The 16,616-nt window shown below is 37.2% G+C and overlaps 1 pseudogene; it reads right to left on the bottom strand.

Moving 5' to 3' along the window:
* Positions 1–9,383: 9,383 nt before the first annotated feature.
* LOC114041239 overlaps positions 9,384–16,616 on the bottom strand; it is a 111,455-nt pseudogene continuing 104,222 nt past the window's right edge.

Below are 16,616 nucleotides of genomic sequence, written 5' to 3'. Positions count from 1 at the left end.
TACTCATCAATGAGAGTAAGATCCTAATTATATAGTAAAAAGCAAAGAAAAATAGTTGGCATCAAAAATTATATTCGTAATAATGCATAATTCTGTGAATAGAGAATTAAATTTTTTGACAGTTGATCACTTGTAAGCATCCCTTTTGGGAAAAGGGACAAGAGTTGGGCAGTCTTAATTACAGTGGTGCTAGATAATGATCCAGTACTTACAATATCATGAGGAGAAAAGATTACTCTGTAGAAAATCCCATTCTGTCAAAACATAAAGTCTCTGAGTTTGGATGTTTAAAAAGAAAGTCAAGAGGATGAGGAAAAGGACTTTCTTGAAGTTGGGGTGCCATAGGTAGTTCTTTAAAACTTAGAGGGGTAGGAAGAGGGCATCTTATGAATCATACCCATATCTGGGCGGGAGAATTAAAAAGTTGTAATGAGATAAGACCATAGATTTTGGGATAGCAGTTCAGTGGTTATCTAGTTTAGACCTGTCCTTTTATAATTGAGCAGAGTCCAGAGAAAGTGAAGGACCTGAGTAAGGTCAGAGGGGTACTAACTATCAGAAAGGAGATTGTAAATCTAAAACTCCTTCCAGGGACCCCATGGTGCAGGAATGAGGGATTCTCATGAGTCACTTCCTTATCTTGTACTGGCAAGAGGAGGTTAAAAAAAAAAAACCAACCAACAACCCTGTAACAACAATTGGAATTCATCTCAAAACAAACCTGAAGCATTTGTCAGTGCTTGGGCTAATATGAATTAAAATACAGTTAAGACTTTTGGCTCTCCCCACTGAGAAAGCTGGAAGGCTTCAAATAGCTGTCTACCCAGGCAAAGCTGAAATCTCAAGTTGTGTTAAAACTTGGAATGAACAATAAAGATTTAATGAACTTGATGAAGTTTGTGGGGAATTCAGTCCCAAGTTCTTAAGTTCCATAACAAGTTAAAGACCATACAGGCACAGCTCTTAGTGATGTTTTTGAAGACTGATTTCTCCACTGTTCTGCCAACCTTGGTATTTTGAATGTATCGTTATATTGAACATAGGTTGCCAAGCTGTGTTTGCTGTGAAGTTTTAAAGTTTATCTCCCGTTACACCAGTAACATCAGCCAAGGGAGACTGTTAAGAGTAGAGTTTCTAATGAACTTTGTCTTGTTTTGAGAGTCAATAGCAATTAACATTTTTATTCCAAAGGTCTTCCCTCTTGCCCCTGTACACACATAAGTGGCATTACGTGTTGAATTAAGGAGGTCTCCAGTCCCTGTGAAGAAAGCCTGGGGAAAGGCAGAACCTTACCTTCCCAAATCAAAGATTAGCCAGTAAAAAATAAGTGCAGGGGCAGGATCCTAAATTCAACTACGGGCCCTCCTCACTGGGATGCTCTGTGATAATGACATTTTTGTAGTGCCTGAACAGAAGCTGCAGCCTCCAATCAATTGTTTATTAAAACACCTGCCATGTGCCAGGCACTCCACGAGGGGCTGTTGACCCCACACTAGTAGATTGTAGAGCAAAGGCCCCGTACTAAATCAGTTGAGTGATAGCAATTCCAAACCTTTCTAGTTCCTGACCCGGTGAATGGCCACATTCCTCTGTTGTCACACGTGCTTTCCTGATGTAGATATATGATATCTGAAAGGGGGAGGAAGAAAACTTCTGTGTGGTTCTACCTAGCTAGATCCTGTAGGGAATAGGAAGGAAACAAATGTATTAAATATCTACTCTATACTGGTCAATCTGGGCTAAATACTTTATAAATGTCTCATTTAACCCTCAAAATAACACTGGGAGTCAGATGCTATTATCTCCATTTTATAGTTAAGGAAATGGAGAAGTGACATTACATACCCAGTGTCATATGGTGTCTCGGGTCTTCTTGATTCCAGGCCCAGTACTGTATTCATTGGGCCACCCAACTGTATAGCTATACTACATGAAAAATAGTTGAGATCCAAAGTTCACATAGACAAGATTCAAGAAAGGAGCCACTAACAGTGGTCTCAGATGTCTACACGATCAGGATCTCCAGCAAGATGAATAAGGTCCTAATACAAGAATTTCACCTCATAGGTATCACTAAGGACTTGAGAGACTGAGAACTCAAGACTGCAATATGACTGTGGAAGGGTACAGATTACCTTCTTCAAATAAAATAGGAAAAATAAAAGGGGATATGGAGTAGCATTGTTTATTAAGGTGACTTCACATGAGGAAATCTGAGAAACAGAGCTGCTAGGCAGAGAGCATTTAGGTGGAGATTAATAGGATGCAATGTTATTTTCATCAACTTCCTTCATAACAAAGATTATAATTTCTCTAATTTAACAGAGGGTTTTCAAGAGATTCTAGAGTTGAGAAATTTACCCATTAGCCCACATGGGGCTGGATCTCTTTAAACTCAACTAAACTCCTGTGACAACATACAACCCATTATGAGTGTACTGCTTGAAATGTTTGGGGGAGGGGAATGGTAAGGGAAGGACTTCCCTAGTATAACTTTGCTACTTGGCACCTACCATGAAAAAGAACATGTCCTTTTAGCTTGCCGTGAATGTCCCAGAGTCCTTTTGGATACGCTCTTGTTGGTGCATGACTATATCTCCTAATATAATATTCCTTAAGTCTTGAATCTCAAGTTATCTCATGGATCTAGCCCAGTGCCTGGCATATAGTTGTTTGTTCTTCATTTTTGAAGAGGACTGGTGATATCAAGGGGTGATGTCTTACATGAATTGGATTGAAGTAAGGCCGAGTTGCACAGTCATTAGCCTTACTCTTCCAGAATCATCGAAGTCCAGTGGCAAGACAAAAGTCAGGATGACCTTGGTGTCTTCGATGTCTGAACGAGTACTTGCTTCAGCTGCCTTCATGGCCACTGGAACAAATTGTTCTCATCTCTCCATTCCATGGAAGGGGGGGAGGGTGAGGTGGTGGTGGGTAGAAATCTTCACATACTTGGGGTAGACATCCCCGTAACTCACCAATGGGTTTGAGGTCCATTGGTTACCTTCAACCTGGTTTAGCCCATCTGTCGAGACAGTTTACTAGGGTGTGGCGGCTGCCCATATTACAGCTTCTTGGAGCCACAGGTAAGAACTGAGTGCTAGGTGGGCACCAAAGGTGGATGACCAGCCCTGAAAGGGGCCCAGCAAGCCCACATCAGAGGTACCTTGAACATTCCACACATTCCTAACATATAGTGTACACTTAAGAAATGACAGAATGGTAGTACTTTGTTACTTTGGCGTATTCATGATTTTATTTGTGTACTCCCAACAAAGTAGATTGCAACCCCTCATGATGATTTTGATTTTCTTGTTCATGTTCTCTCATTTGGTGTATACTTCATAAAGGAACCTGTACAACAAAAATCACCTTTCTGCATGCTCATTGTTCAAGGGGCATCCCAGTTCTGCTGTGGTGAGAGAGAACATTTTCTAAGGGCCATCACAGAGTGGGTATAACTGATGAGACCAGAGTTCTTTACCAAAGGGCCACATATCTTTTAGTTTGAAGAGAACCATTTAATCTTTTGCAGTTGAGTCCCCTGGGGAAGATTTGAAGGAGAATAATTGGGAATATCTAAACTGTGAGTGCAAAAGGGATTTTACTTGCTGGCAATGCAAGGAGAACCTCTGACAGCAGAGAGGAGGACAGCATGAGGAACATTATCTGCTGTATACATTCACCTGGAGTCTGTTTTTAGTCTCCTGCTTTCCTAATGTCCAACAGGTTCTCAATAGGCTTAAAATTGCCATTTTCTTCTGTTAGGAAGTTTCTGATGAAGAGTAACTAGGTCATAACTAAGGGATTGCCACTCAGTTTTCCAGTTTATTTCCTAATACCCACTACCGTGTGACGTAAGCTAATCTTTCCATAGGTTCCCTGAATGCATCCCTGAATGATTCTGGTAGCTGAGCAGATGACCAGGGACAATATGTATTTAACCCTGTTCTCACATGGCTTTGATTTTTTCTGCTAGGTCTCTCTATATAAAAAACTTCCTTCTACTTAATTTGTAGATTTTAAGTATGAGGATGTGTCACCCGTTAGTTTAAGAAAGGCATTGAACTTCTATATATGATAATAGTCACCTGAAAATGTCTTTCTAGGGATTTATTTTACTTAACCTTTATTTGCCTCAGTTCCTCACCTGTAAAATGGGGACACACTGGAGAATGAAATGGCAAACCACTCCAGTATTTTTGCCAAGAAAAATCCATAGAAAAACTATCCTTGGGGTCACAAAGAGTCAGACATAACTGTATGATGAAACAACAACAAACTTTTGCAACCTGCAGGGCTGTGTGGTACAATTTCTCCCATGTCATTGAACGATCTATATTGAACAATAAATGTCTTATTTTTTCAGTTAGCAAGAATTTATTTTTTCCCTCTCAACTCAGCCCTCTTCTGCCAATGGAAAAAAAACCCCAACAAAACAATTTGTAACAAATAAGTAAAGTCAAGCAAAACAAATGGCCACATTGACTATGTCCAAAAATGTGTATGTGTCATTCTGCATATTAGTCTGCTATCTCTCTATCATGAGGTAGGCAGGATTCTCCATTATTGATCATCTGGAAATTGTTGATCATTGTGGTGATCAGAATTCTTAAGGTTTTCAGAATTGTTCATTTTTACAATATTGATGTTATTGTATAAATTATTCTCCTGGTTCTACTCACTTCACTCTGTCATTTTATAAGTCTTCCCAAGTTTCTCTAAAGTTATCTTTCTTCATTTCTTGTAATAATAATATTCCACTACATTCATATGTCATAATTTGTTGAGCTATTCCCTAGTTGGTGGACACCTTAGTTTTCACTTATTTGCCACCATAGAAAGAGCTGTTATATTTTCACACATATAGGTCATTTTCTTCTTTCTATAATCTCTTTGTATGAATAGAACTACTAGTGGTATCTCTGGCTCAAAGGACATCTACACTTTAGTAAGTTTGGGGGTACAGTTCCAAATTGCTTTCCAGAATAGTTGTAGTAATTCATAGTTCTACCAACTGTGAATCAATGTTTCTGTTTTCGCATTGGCCCTCCAAAATGTCTCACTTTCCTTTTTTGATCAATTTTGCCATTTTGATGAGTGTGAGATGAAACCTAAGAGTGGCTTTGATTTGTATTTCTCTAATCATTAATGACTTGAAGCATTTTTAAAAATATGGCTAAATATAACTTAAATTTCATCCCTTGAGAACTGTCTATTCATTCTTATCCTTTGACCATTTATCAATTGGGGAATGGCTTTTACTCTATAAATTTGAGTCATTTCCTTATATATGCTGGAAATGAGACTCTCATCAGAGGATATTGTAAAGAGTATTTCTTCAGTTAACTATTTCTCTTCTAATCTTAGCTGCACTGGATTTGTTTATGCAAAACCTTTTAAGTGTTATGTAATCACAATTGTCCATTTTATCTTCTGTTATCCTCCCTATTCTTTCATTAATCATGAACTCTTCCCTTATCCCCTAACTTCTGAGGCAACTGGTAGTACAGAGGATACAGTGCTGGGTCTGTAGTCAGGAAGACCCAAGTTTAAATCTGGCTTCAGATATTTACTAGCTGTGTGACCCTGGGCAAGTCACTTAACCTCTGCTTGTTTCAGTTTCCTCAACTGCAAAATAGGGATAATAATAGCATAAACCTCACAGTGTTGTTACGAGGATCAAATGAGATAATATTTGTAACAAAACAAAATCAACCCTTAGCATAGTGCCTGGTGCATGGTAGTGCTATATGAATGCTTATTCCCTTCTTACCCATAGATCTGAAAGATAGTTTCTTCCATGTTCCTCTGATTTGTCAATGATGTATCCTTTTATGTCTATGTCATTTATCCATTTGGAACTTACATTGGTATATAATATGTGATATTTGTCTAAATATAATTTCTGTCAGAGTGCTGCTCAGTTTTCCCAGCAATTTTTTTTCCAATTAGTGACTTCTTACAGTAGCTGGGATCCTTGGGTTTGTCAAACATTAAGCTTCTACATGCATTTGCTTCTATATATTGTATACCTAATCTGTTCCACTGAACTCTCTCTCTCTCTCTCTCTCTCTCTCTCTCTTTCTCTCTCTTTCTCTTGTAACCAATATTAAATTGTTCTGATGATTCTAGTTTGAGATCTGGTACTGCTAAACTCCTTTCTTTCCCATGTCTTTTTAAAACATTTCCCTTGAGAAGCTTGATGTTTTGTTCCTTCAGATGAGTTTCGTGATTATTTTTTCTAGTTCTGTGAAGTAATTCCTTGGTAATTTGATTGGTGTGATATTGAATAAGTAGATTAAGTAGTGTTGAGATTATTATTATTATATTGGCTTAGCTTACTCATGAGTAATTGTGGAATATTTCTCCAATTATTTCTCTCTGCCTTTATTTCCATGAAGATTGTCTTGTAGTTGTATTAATATAGTTCCTTGTATGTTAATAGGTAGACTCCCAAGAATTTCATGCATTCTGTAATTATTTTGAATGGAATATCTCTTTTTTAAATCTTTCCCTGCTGTTATATGTGGATTCATTTTATAGCTTCTGAAGTTATTATTTTTTTTAGTTAACTCTCTAAGTACATAATCATATTTTTGGCAAAAAGCGATTACATTGTTCTTTGCCTATGTTTATTCTTTCAATTTCTTATTCTTATTGCTATAGCTAGCATTTCTATATTAAATAGTGGAGATAGTGGACAGCCTTGCTTCTACCATGATTTTATTGGAAAGGACTCAAGTTTATCTCACTTTTATGTGATTTTGGCTCTTGGTTTTAGATACATACTATTTATAATGTTGATGAAAGGTCATTTTATTTCTATGTTTTCTAGTGTTTTTAACTGAAAAGATGTTGTATTTTGTCCAAAACATTTTCCATGTTTGTTGATATAATCATATGATTTGTTGTTCTGGTTATTAATATGATTAGTTATGTTTATAGTATTCCTAATATTAAACCAACTCTGCATTCCTGATATAAAGCCAATTTGGTCATAGTGCACAATCTTTGTGATATATTTTAGCCTCTTTGCTAATATTTTATTTAAAATTTGTGCATTTATATTCATTAGGGATAATCATCTATTATTTTCTTTCTCTATTTTGACTCACTTTGGATTAGGTATCAAGACAATTTGTATCATGGAAGGAATTTGATAGGATCCCTTCTTTTGATATTTTTGCAAATAGTTGATATGATATTGGAATTAATTTTGCTTTGAATGTTTGATAGAATTAACTTGTGAATAAATCTGATCCTGGAGATTTTTCTTTGGGAGTTCATTAATGGCTTGTTCAGTTTGTTTAAAATATCCATTTCTTGTTATGCTAATCTGAGTATTTCATTTCTTTGGTAAATATTCATCGATTTTATTTAAGTTGTCAGTTTTATTGTCATATAACTTGGCAAAAGTCATATCTATTAATGCCCTTTATTTCTTCTACATTTTTTGTGAATTTTTTTTTCATTTTTTGATACTGGTAATTTGATTTTTACTTTCTTTTTAGTCAAATTACATAATGGCTGACTTATTGGGTTTTTTTTTTAAGAGTTCCTAGTTTTGTGTATGAATTTAGTAGTTTTTCTGCTTTCAATTTTGTTAAATGTTCCTCTTGATTTTCATGATTTCTATTTTGGTGTTTTAAAATGTGTTGGTTTTCAAGATATAAAAAAGAAATGATATTGCCAAATTCATTGATATGTTCTTTCCCCCAAATTTAGTATTTTGTCTCCCTGTTGTTACTATAATGAAATTATCTATCATTTCTGATTTGTTCTTTGACCCATCAGTTCTTTAAACTTATTAGTTTCCAGTTGATTTTAAACCATTTAAAAATAGCTCTTTATTACATATAATTTTATTGCATTGTGGTGAATAAAGAATATGTTGAATAGTACTGCTTTTCTGCATTTGTTTGTGAAGTTTTTATGCCTTAATACAGATTGATTTTTGTAAAGGTGTCATACACAGTAAAGAAATATGTGTAATCTTTTCTATTCCCACAGTAATCATCAAATGTCTACCATATTTAACTTATCTGAAAAATTCCATTCAGATCCTTTTCATTTTTTTGTTTAGATTTTTCTAGCTCTGAAAGGTCCTCCCAATATTATAATTTTACTATTTCTCCCTGTAATTAATTTAGCTTTTCCTTCAAGTATTAAGATACTATGCCATTTGCTGCATGTATGTTAACTATTGAAATAACACTGTCTATGCTATCTTTCAGCAAAATGTAATTTCCCTCTTTATCTTTTTTTAATTGTCTATATTTGCTGTAGCCTGTTGAAATCATAAATGTTAGCCCTGCTTTTTAGATTTCAGCTTCTGTTTCTTTTTGAGGTTTCTTTCAGTGAATTCTTTCTATTTTTAATTTTGCCACTTGTTCTAATTTGTCTGGACAGTTTTCTTTCATGATTTCTTTATACACAACACACTCTCTCTCTATCTATCTCTCTTTTCATGGACCTGGTTTCCAAGCAGTCCAATGATTCTTAAAGTCTCTCTCCTTGATTTGTTTTCAGGTCAATTTTTTATATGAGGTATCATACATTTTCTTTAATTTTTTTCAATCTTTTGACTTTGTTTTTAATATTTCTTGTTGTCTCATGGAGTCATTAACTTCTATCCTAATTTTAGAGTGTCTTTTGCTTGTATAAGATATTGCTTATCTTATGCTAAGCTATCAATTCTCTAAGTTTCCATAGCTCTCTTTCTTTTCTAATTCTTTTTTCTATTGCTTTCATTTTATTTGTCATTTTAAACTTTTTTTTAGGCTCTTGCATAGTTTCTTCTAGGAATTCTAATTGATCTTGTGGATGAGTTGTGTTTTTCTCTGAGGCTTTACTGATGTGAGTTTTGAAGTCGTTCTCTTTGTTCTCTTTCTCACGTCTTGGGTATCCCTAGCATCATAAAACTTTTTTTGTTTGCTCATGCTTGGGGATCAGAGTAATTGTGCTGAGGTTTTGCTTCTTGCCTGAGAGTTAGTCACAGAGTTCCCTTTTTCCTAGGATTGGTCCCTCCCCACCAAAGGTTGGTATCTGAGCAACTGAGCTGAGACCTCAGAAAAGTTCAGCACCAGCAATAACAAGGATAAAAAAATAATACCTATGAGATACTAACTCACCCATTTAAACACCCCAAATGAATGCAATGATCAAATTCAAAATTGGCTGGGCTATGAATAGTGAAAAAATACTGAAAATTCTAATGGGCTGAAACATTTCTGACAGTAGAAGCATAAAACTGATCATATACTTGGCTCCAATAATCCCACTACTGAGTATATCCAAAGAAAATAATTCAACTGAGAAGGAAGAAAAAGATATTTTTATAAAAATCAATACAGTCATAAAATATTAGAGCTGGAATCAAGGTCATTTTTATTTTGCAAACCGAAAGACAATATATCAGATAAATTGACATCTTGGTGGTCCAGTATTTAACAAATGACAAATCAAAATTTTTGTTCTCCATATTATTACATCTTGACAGTTAATCTCTTGCATAGGATCACAGATGTATTTAAAGCTGCATGAAACCTTGAAGATTATCTTGTCCCAAATCCTGGTTTTATAGGTAAGGAAACTGAGGTCCAGAAAAGTTAAGAGACTTGCCCAAGGTTGCACAAGTATTAACGTTCTCTGATTCCAAATCCAACACTCTTTCCATGAGTTTCATGTCTGACAAGTGATAAATAAATTACCTCTGAAAAGTTTTTTTTTAACATTTATAGTGCTTCTCTTCAGTATACATTTTCTGATATAGAATAAGGCATAAGTTGTTTCTGAAAGATTTCCCACATTCAATGCATTCAAATAATTTCTCTTCAGTATGAATCTCTTCTATTTACAAAAAATTACCCCTATTAATAAAGATTTTCTTACTTTCATTACATTCAAGGTACTTCCATCATGTATAAATTGTTTTATGTTTAGGAAGGTATCCATTGTAGCTGAAGGCTTTTCCCTTTGAGTTAGCTGGAGAAGACTTAGAAGAGACAACACAGCTATTTTTAAGTACTTGCAAGGCTGGCATGTGGAAGAGGAATTAGTCTTTCTTTGGCCTCAGAAAGAATTAGGAACAATAGGTAGATGTTGCAGAGAGGCAAGCTTCAAAGTGTAAGGAAAAAATGTCATAATTACAGCTCTCCAAAAGTGAAACATGCTGCTTCAAGAAGGAACGGGCTCCCCCTCACCAGAGGTCTTCAAGGAAAGGCAATCACTTTGCAGATTCTTGTTTAGGTACAGGTTGAACTAAATCAGAAGTGTAAAACATATGGTCCTCAGGCTATATGCAGTCCACAACACTCTTGAGTATGGCCAAACCCAGATAAAATGGAATAGAGAAAATATTTAACAAAATGAATAAAAATACAATAAAGCATATATAATATTACATTTTAAAATTTAGTCAATATGCAGCCTGAAGAAATCCTTATGTACTGTTTAGGGGCCCCCATTTCTATTTGAGTTTGGCACCACTGGACTAGATGACTCTTGAAGGCTCTTCCAAGTCTAATTTTGTAAGTTATCTGGCGTCTCCTAAGGAATCCAGTGTTTCTGATAGCATCTCCGTATGGTTTTCCTACCACACTAATTCTCTGGTGTTTCAAAAGACATGAGTCATGCTTTTACACATGTTTTAATAAAACTCTCCAGAATATTATTATGAGGTTTTCTATAAAAAGTCCCAAGGGTTGAAATGTTGACTGAAGCCTATTCCATATTAATTACATTCAAAAGAATTCAGTCTAGAATGAATTTTCTCAGGGCAATAAGGTCTACTTCTTTTATAATTATTTTCTCATGCTCATTGCATACAAAATGTTTCTCTCTCATATGAATTATCTCATGGTTGCTATGTGAATAGTTCCTGCTAAAGACCTTCACACATTCATTACCTTTTTGTAGATTCTAACAAGTTCTCTAATGGTTCATAAGACAAGATTTTTCCACCTTCATCACATTCATTGGTGTTATTTCTACATGATGAGAAATATATGTAATGTGCTTTGCAAATGATAAAGCAATTACATATTTATATATACATTATAAATGTCAGCTATTATTATTATTTAGTATGACATGTGCTATGATTTCTAAGGGATGAGTTGTTGCTGAATGCTTTTCCACATTCATTACAGTCAAAGGGTTTCTCTCCTGTATGAATTCTTTTATGTGTAGAGAGGTTACCCTTGTCTCTGAATGCTTTTCCACACTCATTACAAGCAAAGGGTTTCTCTCCAGTATGAAGTCTCTAATGCCTCCTAAGGTTTGAACTGTTATTGAAGTCTTTCCCACATTCATTACATTGAAAAGGCTTTTCTCCTGTATGAAGTCTCCAATGCTTTGCAAGGTATGAGCTATTGCTAAAAGCTTTCCTGCATTCATTACATTCAAAGGGCTTCTCTTCTGTATGAATTCTCTTATGTGTGGTGAGACCTATCCTATGGCGGAAGGTTTTTCCACACTCATTACAATGAAGGGGTTTCTCTCTTGTGTCCAATAAGACTTGCTGTGTAGCTGAAGACTTTCCCACACTCAATACATTAAAGTGTTTCTCTACAGTATGAATGCTCTTATGTTCAGTAAGTCTTCCATTCTCAATGAAGGCTTTCCTACATTCATTGCACACAAAGGGTTTATCTCCTGTATAAATTTTCTGATGCTTTCTAAGTGAGGAGCTTTTGCTGAAGGATTTTCCACATTCATTACATTCAGACAGTTTTTCTCCAGTATGAAGTTTGCAATGAACCCTAAGGGATGAATTGTTGCTGAAGGCCTTCCCACATTCATTACATTCAAAGGCTTTTTCTCCTGTATGAATTCGATTATGTTCAGTAAGTCTTCCTCTCCCTATGAAGGCTTTCCCACATTGATTGCATACAAAGGGTTTCTCTCCAGTATGAATTACTTGATGTCTCCTAAGTGATGAGTTTTTGATGAAGGCTTTCCCACATTCATTACATTCAAATGGTTTCTTTCCAGTATGAATTCTCCTATGTTCAGTAAGACTAACTATATAGCTGAAGGCTTTCCCACACTCTGCAAGCAAAGGGTTTCTCTCCAGTATGAATTCTCTGATGCTTTTTCAGTGACAAGCTTTTGCTGAAGAATTTCCCACATTCATTACATTCACATCTTTTATCTTGAGTAGGAAGTCTTGAATGAACCCTAAGGGATGAGCTATTGCTGAAGGTTATTCCACATTTATTGCATTTTAAAAGTTTATCTCCTGTATGAATTCTCTTATGTTCTGTAAGTCTTCCTTTTCTATAAAGGACTTCCCACACTCACTGCATGTAAAGGGTTTTTCTCCACTATGAATTTTCTGATACTTCCTAGGTGATGAACTTTTAATAAAAGATTTCCCACATTGATTACATTCATATTTTCTTTCTCCAGTATGAAGTTTTCCATGAGCATTAAGGGATGAACTATAGCTGAAGGCTTTCTCACATTCAGTACATTCAACGGGTCTCTCCTCTGTATGAATTCTCTTGTGTGCAGTAAGTTTTCCACTCTCTATGAAGGCTTTCCCACATTCACTACACACAAAGGGTGTCTCTCCTATATGAATTATCTGATGCCTCCTAAGTGATGAACTTTGCCTAAAAGTTTTCCCACACTCTTTACATTTAAATGGTTTCTCTCCAGTATGAATTCGCTTATGTTCAGTAAGACTTGCTGGGTAGCTGAAGGCTTTCCCACAACCATTACATTCAAAAGGTTTTTCTCCAGTATGAATTCACTTATGTGCACTGAGTTCTGCCATTTGTATAAAGGTTTTCCCACACTCATTGCAGACAAAGGGGTTCTCTACAGTATGAACTCTTTGGTATCTTCTGAGGGATGACTTCATGCTGACAGCTTCCCCACACTGATTATAATCACACGATTTTTCTCCAATAAGTTTTCTATGATAGTGAATAAGGTCTGTGTGGTAAATGAAGGACTTCCAACATTTTCCGTCTTTGCAAAGCTCCTTATATGAGATTTTGTGATATTTAAGAATGTTTGAATACTGCTTGGAGTTCTTTGCATGTTCCCCATATTTATAAAGACTTTTTCCTGATAGAGTCCTCTGTTGGGCAGCAAAGTTGAAACTTAGATTAAAATTTCTCCCAAATATATTACATTTATGGGTGATGGCCATTTTCCTGGATAGCTTCTGGTTGTTGTTCTGCCACTGTAACTTGAAATCACATTCCCAATCTTCTCTTGATTTACAATCCCAGGAACTATCCTTTGCAAGCCTTTCCTTAGATGACACTCTCATAGAAACAACTTGCTTTGGTACCAACTCCTTAACTTCACATCTGTTCTGCTGATTGAGAGAATCTGAAGGAATAAAAAATATTGTCAGTAGTTCCCTGGGATAAAGGGAAGGGAGGAAGGGAAAGAGAAACTATCCAGTAACTTATGGACTGTCTTCTCTATGAGGGAGAATTATTTATCTGAAAAAGCATAGAATGGACATTAAGAGGGAACTGAAGCCCAAATTAGGTAAGGAGATATGAACAGATCATTTCACTGTCTTAAATGACTAAGTCTCCACTGCTAAGTGGGTTATCATCACTTACTTTGACTCTCTCTCTTGCCTCTTGAACCTGATATAACATTCCCAGTCTTCTGCCACCTTATTGGTAATTGGCAAAATGGCTAAATTTTTAGAAAGGGGAAACATTTTCTCTGCAAGCTACAGACCATAAATCTGATGTGGACTTATGGCAAATTTTTACACTGTGCTATAAAATAGATGGTTTTGAAACACCAATAAAAGAAAATGGTGCTCACTACGACTTAGCATAAGTTTGAGAAGAACAAGTGGTTAAAAAAAAATCCACCACCACCACCACCACCAACTCTCATGTCTGTTTATTCTTTCTGCCTACTCTAGATCTTTATTTTCTGATTCGTGTCCTCTATAATTATCTGGTCTCTCTTCTCTCTGTATTCTTCATGCAATCAAAGCTTCCTAGGAATTCATTCTAGGGTCTCTCCTCTAGCCTTTTTTGCCCACTGCTTTGTAGGGTTTGTCCCCCAGATTCCTTTTTTCCACTGTGCCTCACTGCTGCAGAACAATGGCAGAGGATGGATTCTTGATTATAGATTCTTGAAAGCAGAAGGAAAGGAATTTGTGAAAAGGGAGATACTCAAAACAGTACTTCACAAATGGTTGGTATTTAATAAACGACTGTCAAACTAAATTCAATTAGGATTTAAGACTAGGACGAAATAAGAATCGGGGAGCAGGAAATGATTGCATATGGAGAACAGGTAAGATGAATTCTCATCAGAAAGAAGGAACATGTCTTTCTCTGAGGTTGGACTGAAACAAGGGGAGAAAGATACCAGGATAGTGATTTGTTAATGTGGGATTATATCTCAATCTTTAAGATACAGGAAGAGACATCAGAGGTTGTTTAGCATGGCCCCCTCATTTGACAGATGAGGAAAAGTTGAGGCCCAGTGTGGTTAAGACTCGCTCTAAGTCATACAGTGACAGATCTAAGATTCAAACCCAGGTCTTCTGACTTCAAACGCTTGTGACATAAAGTGAAATGTGAGGGTATATTGGAGAACCCACAGCAGATTCTTCTCCTGGTCCTGGAGGACTTTGAGGGGGCAGCTCTCTAGTAAACATTTCAAAGGTACCATCATATGACTGACAAGATGATTCATCATTTGCAATGAGTCTTGCCCGCCTGTTTGTCTCTCGCTTACCTGGGCAGGTGCCATTTGGGATTTCCGTCTCTGGTGTCCATGGTGCTTCACCTTTCTCCAGATGGAAGATCACTTCTGGTTGAAAAATAAGGGAAAGTTCTTTCATTGGGGAAAGAAATAGGAAAGTGATGAGGGGGAGAGAGAGACATAATCCAATTCAATCCTATGCCTTTTTCTCTTTAGGGAAAAAGAGGACATACTAGGAAGGCCCAATGAAGGACACAAAGGACTCTGAAGGATGCTCTGTAGTATATCCGTAGGAATTATTAGGGCATGAATCAGAGTTGATGAGATAAAAAATTAGTTCACCTGACTGTAGTCTTGCTCTGTCTTCAATTATCAATAAGAGGACACTACAGGCCAAGCTCTGACCCAGGGAAACAGAGGATGAGAAAGATGTGGCCCCAGGAGCGGCTTGGGGAGAAAGCAGAGGCCTTACCTGGGAACAGGAAGCAGAAGCATCCTGGCCTGTGACCTGAAAGGGCTTAGCAACCCTGCAGCATCACAAACAGTCTGTTTTCCAGCATACACATAATCACATTTATTTGTGTGTATAATTTGATCAGAACTCGAGTTTGCTGATCTACGGAATTCCCAGTGAAGAAACTTCTTCTGTCAATGAACGTCAGCAACTGCTTTGCAGACCTAGTCTGAGAGTTGCCTAAGGCACTGAAAGGGCAAGCAAGTTGCCCAGGGACACACACAGTGAGCCTCGGAGGTCTCACTTGTAGCCGAGTCTTTCTGACTGTGAGACTTGCTTCCTAAGCATAACACCATGCTTTGCTATGAACTCTTCTTACTACTAAAAGGTTACATCTTGGTTGATGAAATAATGTGCACTAGACTTTCTGATTGGCAGACGAGGCCTTGTCCATAAAGGTCTAATCCATCGCCTCCTTGGGGCACGGAGGGGACCCTGGCTTCTTGAAGGCCATGCCAGCAGAGCATTAACTCTGGTAAGTTCCTTCTCTGCTGCAAAGATTTTGAGTGTGGTCCTAGCAGCAGAATGATTGTTTTCGGAAGACCAGCCATGACAAATGCCGAAAGACTCGACTAGCGGGCTAATTTCTTAGTATAGAGTTCTTAGGCATAGCAACCTATGAAACAAAGAAAATGGCAAAATGGCCCTCCTTCTTGGGCAGCCCCCTTATATTAACCAGCAGCAGAAGATGGCAATAAAGTCAGTCTTTCTGTTTTCTATAGACATTAATTTAGCTGTTGATACTCTATATGTGAGACCTTTGTCCTGTGATCTAACAGACATGCTGGTAGAAAACCTGATTCAAATCAGTCTTGATATTCTGCTATAAACGAAACCAAATGACAGAATCAAGTCGGAGCTACACAGAATGATGGTCCAGAGATTCGGCCCTTGCCTGCAGACTTGGAGAATTCAACGGACATGTGGATATCCATCCAGATACCTCCCCATGCATGACCTTTACCTTCACGAACTGCCACTTGGCCACACAGGGGGCTGGTTAGATCCCTGATCTTGTCGTCATCCGCAGTGCTTGATGCTCGCTATCCGGAACCCTGAGGTTCCTGTCACCCTCCCCTCCTCTTGTTCCATCTTCCCTTATGTCTCACTCCTCCCAAACCTGTTCTTAATTCTCACCACAACCCCACGTCATTTCACTCCCCACTGTCCAAGCTCGTCATCCCTCCTTCGGCCCCGCTTGAGTCCGATTTTCAATTTTTACCCGCCCATGAAGATGAAGAGTTACCTCTTCACCCTGTCCCCACCCGCCAGTCTGAAACTCACAGCTTTGAGGACGTCTAGCCTCCACCTTCTCAGCCCCGACGGAAGTGCTGCTTAGTACCGCTAAACAAGGTCCCACAGGTGCCAGGTCCCCACTCCATCTGTCACAAATTTGTCA

Source organism: Vombatus ursinus, unplaced genomic scaffold, assembly GCF_900497805.2.
Source record: "Vombatus ursinus unplaced genomic scaffold, bare-nosed wombat genome assembly UNPS02014170.1, whole genome shotgun sequence".
Taxonomy (NCBI): Eukaryota; Metazoa; Chordata; class Mammalia; order Diprotodontia; family Vombatidae; genus Vombatus; species Vombatus ursinus.
This window is presented reverse-complemented; position numbering and strand designations above follow the sequence as displayed.